This window comes from Tubulanus polymorphus, chromosome 2, assembly GCF_964204645.1.
Source record: "Tubulanus polymorphus chromosome 2, tnTubPoly1.2, whole genome shotgun sequence".
Taxonomy (NCBI): domain Eukaryota; kingdom Metazoa; phylum Nemertea; class Palaeonemertea; order Tubulaniformes; family Tubulanidae; genus Tubulanus; species Tubulanus polymorphus.
In genome coordinates, this window is record NC_134026.1 from 20791154 (window position 1) to 20797187 (window position 6034).

A 6034-nucleotide genomic window follows, 5' to 3' on the forward strand; every position below is an offset into this window, starting at 1 on the left:
ATTTTCTTAGTCGTTGACACAAGTTATAAGGCAAATGATGTTATCTTAAAAAATGTGCTTTCAGCATGTCCTAGAAGGATAGAACTCGAACAGCGTGACTTCAACTGGGATGTAAATACTCGGGTTTATATCCTTGTTTTAGACCCAGCCTTACCATCCCTACCTCCTTCCCTCACTATTCTAAAATCTCTATATGAGATACATCGAGAATGATGCTTGTGAAGATTGAATTCATTGATTCATTTTGGAATTGAAACTTGTTTCATGGAACAAATGGTGCTGCAAATAAACAATATCATCAAACAATGATTTATTCTGATTGACTACAGTGGACTTCGCTCAAGTCTTTTTGGGACCGTAAAAATGTGTCCGACTTGAGAGTGACATCTGAGTGGGATGTTATTATGTATTTCACCTCACAAAAATATCAGAGTTGAACGGATCAGATTTGATCGGATCTGACTACAGAGTCTACTGTAAAGTGAATCGCCCTGCCCTACTACTGGTTTTAAAAGGAATTATTGAGATAGATTCAAACCCAGTTCAATTGCTATATTTCCTATATATACACTTACTGCCGGGTGGTACTGATACATAGCCATGTGAGAGAGGAGAGAGAGAGAGCCATGAAGAACCTGAAGAGTGGAGGGTTTAGTCCAGTGGTCTATTCCTACCTCGACTCAAAAAAAAGAAAAAATGACATAAAGAGTGGGGTCCGAGAGCAATTCGAAGGTTTAGTCCCCTGTCCGCCTAGCGGGTAGGCAGCGGTCTATTCCTACCTCAACTCAAAAAATCGGTCAGCTTAAAGCGACCAAGCACTAAAGTGTGGTCCGAAGGGTAGTCCTCTGCTGGCTTAAAGGGCGGGCAGTGGACTATTCTTACCTCCCGTGCTTAAAAGTGTTCACAAAAAATGGCTATTGAGATGTAGTGTGAGAGTGAGAGAGAGGAGGTGCTGAGTTTCATGTACCTCTGGGCTTTACTTGATACATATAGGAAATAATTAATGGTTTAAACCTTGAATTTACTAACAATTTATTGTGGGTTCAGAGTCTATTTCTCAACAGTTTACTGTTAACAAGCTGGTAGTAGGGTAAAAACTACCGGTATTCAGAGATTTGTGAATCAGAAGTTTTGCCGTCATTTGCTTCATGAATCGTTCACTTGTTAAAATGAATGATGTGACACCCATGTAAAATACTGTTACTGGTTTATCATTGTTTTGATGGTGTCTTGGTATTCAATATCTTGCAGGTATCGTCTCCTAGTATTTCACATGGAATTGAGGAGTGTCTGAGTGAATGGGAGACATAGAGAGATTGGGCTCAAAATATCTCACTCGTTCGTTTAGGTTTAGTTTGAGATCATCTAATCAATTTTAGTGTATACATCGTGGACTACTTTCAACTAGTAGTTCATCGTAGGTTTTAGACGTCACATCCGTAGCTCCTTCCACCACTCGTGAATTTACAATTCATTCCTATCCGATGATGTTATTTATGATGGAATGTGTTAAAGTAGATGTCTATATTTTCATCTTTTCATAAATCGTGAAAAAATCTGGCTCATTTGAATCGAAAGCCATCAAAAGACAATAGTCTTACGCGATAATGATGGAAAATTCAAAATACAAATAGCTGTAAGGATTAAGGCATAGTTTTGAAGGGATAGAAGGCATTGAGATGTCTAAAGGGATTGCCTGTAGGTGGCTGAGAGATGGATGCCATTTCCTCCGAGCCCATACCTATCACTCATCACATCCTGTTGTGTCCTAGCCTCACCCCCTACATCACATCGTGTACCTCCCAAACTACACTACCAACCTTCTTCAGACGCCACCCATCCCGACCATTTCTACCGAATTCACCCTCGCCTCAACAACACCAAACATCCTTCCCCCACATCACCCAAACTTACACTTTCATATTTCTGTGACCATGCCTTACCCTATCCTTAACCTATCCTTAACCCTTATCCTACACAAACCATGCCATCATCACACCTGTACCGCCCTCTACAAGCAACATTTCAATCCGTTATTATACACCTCCCTAACTATACATCGTACACTACCACATACACCCAACTCAAACAGTTCTATATTAAACTTATCATCTAATCCAGCCATATCAAACAACCCTGCATCATCCAACCTGACCTTACCTTATCACAATGTCCCATCCTCCCCTAACGCGTCAACTCCCATACCCTGTCTCATTCCATACCCAAGCGCCATACTCCTCATTCCCTCTATGATTAGATGAGTAGAAATGTTATGATGTTGTAGTTAGACAGATGGGATTGATTCTCATTGCTAATGAAGGTGAGAGAACAAACATTCTTCAAACTGAGGAGGAATAAGTGAACAAATGACTGCTACAGTGTTACACAGTCAGTGTTACATGTACATCAGTCACAACTCTATTAGACTGAAACAATGAGTGAAACTTCTACGGTTACAATGTGACACAAATCAGCCCGAATTAGAAAATGTTTCACAACTTTCTATTTTTTAGACACTTTGGTTTCAGATGTGCTTTAAGATCTATTCAAATAGAATCTGATATCATCATTTCAGTTGCTATAATTTGGTTGATTCACTTGGTTACTGTACGGAACTGATCTAGAGCTGATGTGAAGTGAGCTTAACCCAAAACGGTTCATAACTCTAAAGCTAGCTTCATATGGAGTGAGACATATGGAGCCGAATTCAATTCATTTCAGCAACCTTTTCTTTCATATTGATTGGGAGTCCACTGTTTGCGCTACATACAAACATACATCTGCACATTTTGTATGAAGTGAATTTATTAATTAATTAATACTCTTATTTCTTAGTTTGAGAGGAAGAGGATGTCCCCTTGAATATATTTCAATTCCACACGACAAGTGGTATGTATGAAGGTATAATTTCATAATTTCCTGCGATAGAATCTGATAAAATGATATCTATTGTTTTCATTTCAGTGTCAAATGAATGAACTAGTAGCTGATTTGAACGGAACTCTACTGTCTGACACTTGTGGTTTGTATTGAGACTTTTCATATAAAGATCAACAACTTATTTCATCATTAACAATTTTATAATTTGTATTCCTTCAGTTTAAAGAATCTGATAAAGGAGGTGATGATCCGTTTATTAAACTCATAGTTGCGCTGGCTACTGATATGGGAGGTATGTATCGTATCTGGAGCCAATTTTACTCTTGATTTCAACAACTGATTCCTTATGATTTTGTCCATCATTTTTCATTAGAAGGAACTGTGTAATTTGTCTGAGTGTCCGTTAATGTTAGTTGAACTATAACTCAGAGAAATGAACCGTGGATGTGATAACTACACACAGATTTCATGTAAGTATCTGGACAATTTTCATTATCAATATCTTCCGCTGAAGAATCTGATAAATATAATGTTATGGACTTTGTGTTTTTCTTTTTAGTTTAACTGTAGCCGATAACTTAAAACCTAAACCAAGGATGTAATATTGCCACAGATATCAGGAGTCGGCTACTGGTGTGCGGTATGTGTATGAAGACAAAATTCTATTTGAACAACTGATTTTGTGCCTATATAATGATTGAATCTGTTATTTTCATTTCAGTGTTTGTCATTATAAGCTGAACTGGTAAATAATAAACGTACAAACTCCACTGGTTTAGTCACCTACAGACACATGGTATGTGTATAGAGACAAATTCAATGAATCTGAAATACTTAGTTTCTTAGTTATAAATGATTTTCCATTTTGTTTTAATCTGTTAGGAGATGAACTGAACAAATCATCTGTTCAAATCCTCCATCAATAAGCGGTATGTATAAAGACAAAATTTAGACAACTTATTTCATAATTTCCTGCAATAGAATCTGATAAATCTGAATCTGTTGTTTTCATTTCAGTGTCAATCATTGTTCTTTGTTGAACTGTAAAGAATGAATGAACCAACATCTTATTTGAACTGAACTCTACGGTCCATGGTTGAACAGCTATAGACATACAGTACGTGGTATGTGTGTATGGAGGCAATTTCAATTTATTTGAAACGCTTGTTTCATTATAATTATTGTTAATTATTATCATGATTATCCATTTTGTTTTAATCTGTTTAGGAGAAACCTGAACCAAGGATGTTATATTCCCACAGAAGTCATGTATGTATCACAACAACTTTCATTATCAATGAATATCTGTTATTTTCATTTCAGTGTCCTAAGTTGAACTGTAAGGAATAGAACCAATGGCTGAATTGTTCAGTCAATGTTTGAGTCGGCTTCAGATATGAGTGGTATGTGTGTATGGAGACAATTCAATTTCTACAACTGATTTTGTGTTTTGTTTTTTGAAGAGGAATCTGTGAGAGATAGATGTTATAATGTAGAATTTGTTATTCTCATTTCAGTGTCCATCAATATTAAGCTGAACTGATTCAGAATGGACTTATAGATAATGAACTGTATTGCTGGAGTCAGCTACTAGTATGTGGTATGTGGTTGGAGTCAGAAATTCATCAATTACTTCATAATTTCCTATAATATAATCTCAGAGCTGCCAACTGTTCCTGATTTTTAGTATTTGCTACTATTTTGTAATGAGAAATACTGATTTAGTTAATTCACATTTTGATGAAATGTTACTGAAAAAAAGCTCAATTTGTTACTGAAAGCATCTCAGAGTTTGGCAGCCCTGTAATCTGATAAATATATGTAATAAAACCTATTGTTCTCATTTCAGTGTCCGATCAATGTTAGTTACACTGTAAGGAATAGACCTAGTAGCTGAATTGAACTGAACTGATCCACAGTGAATGTTTGAGTCACCACTGATTTAGTCACCTACAGACACATGGTATGTGTATAGAGACAAATTCAATGAATCTGAAATACTTTGTTTCTTAGTTATAAATCATTATCCATTTTGTTTTAATCTGTTAGGAGATGAACTGAACAAATCAACAGTTCAAATCCTGTATCAATAAGTGGTATGTATGAAGACAGAATTTTAACAACTTACTTCATAATTTCCTGCAATAGAATCTGATAAATCTGAATCTGTTGTTTTCATTTCAGTGTCAATCATAGCTGAATTGTCGAACCAAACTCCTGATTTTGTGTTTCGATTTCTGAAGAGGAATCTTACAAAGATAAATGTTATAGAATCTGATGTTTCCATTTCAGTGTCCAACATTATCATTAGTTGAACTAAGGAGTTGAACCATGATCGCTGAATTGAACTGAACTCCTCAGTCCGTGGTTGAGTCACCTTCGGATATGAGTGGTATGTTGTATGCAGACAAATTCAATTTCCGATTTTGGGTTTTATTTTCTGTAGGGGATCATTCATTTATTACGTACACATAAAATTTGAAATTTTCAACCCCCCTCCCCCTCTGTACGCAAAATCGGCCTTTTTTCATATACATTTAGCATTACAGTACGCAATTGCACTGACCCCCTACCCCTCCCCTAATGCGTATGTAATAAATGAATGACCCCTAGAGGATCTTTGAAAGATAAATGTTATAGAATCTGTTGTTTTCATTTCAGTGTCAGTCATTATTAGTTGAACTGTAAGGAGTGAAACCAATAGCTGATTTTAAGTGAGCTCCACGGTCAATGTTTGAGTTGTACCGGTATGTATTGCCAGCAGATAAAACAGCTGACATTAATAATTACAGTGAACCCCAGATATACCACCCTCCCATTTACCGCCATCCCCGGCTACCGCCAGGTTTTCTCAATGTACATCTCTATACAAATACATAGGAAAACAACCCCGATATACCGCCATACTCTGATCTATAGCGCCAAAATCGTGTGCACTGATGTGGGCGGTATATCGGGGGTTGACTGTTATAGTAACTTCACCTTACTCGGAAATGGCACAGAGACAAAAAAAGATTTTTCTGACTCCCTAATGCATTTTCCTATTGTTATCCTAAACAATTTTGCTGGTTTGTGCGAGTAAGGCGAGGTCTACTGTATTTTACCACAAAACAATAATCATTGAATCTGTTATTTTCATTTCAGAGTTCGTCAT

General features: G+C 36.6%; 2 long non-coding RNA genes across 2 annotated transcripts; both read left to right on the plus strand.

Annotated features, from left to right (window-relative positions):
- The first annotated feature begins 2850 nt into the window (after positions 1-2850).
- LOC141900791 (uncharacterized) lies at positions 2851-3487 on the plus strand. Its single transcript, XR_012618782.1, has 5 exons — positions 2851-2889; positions 2965-3022; positions 3100-3172; positions 3254-3350; positions 3440-3487. It is a non-coding gene; the product is annotated as an uncharacterized LOC141900791 (long non-coding RNA).
- A 431-nt stretch (positions 3488-3918) lies between these two features.
- LOC141898271 (uncharacterized) lies at positions 3919-4794 on the plus strand. The gene is made up of 4 exons (XR_012618542.1): positions 3919-4004; positions 4204-4283; positions 4398-4480; positions 4730-4794. It is a non-coding gene; the product is annotated as an uncharacterized LOC141898271 (long non-coding RNA).
- The last annotated feature ends 1240 nt before the right edge of the window (positions 4795-6034 follow it).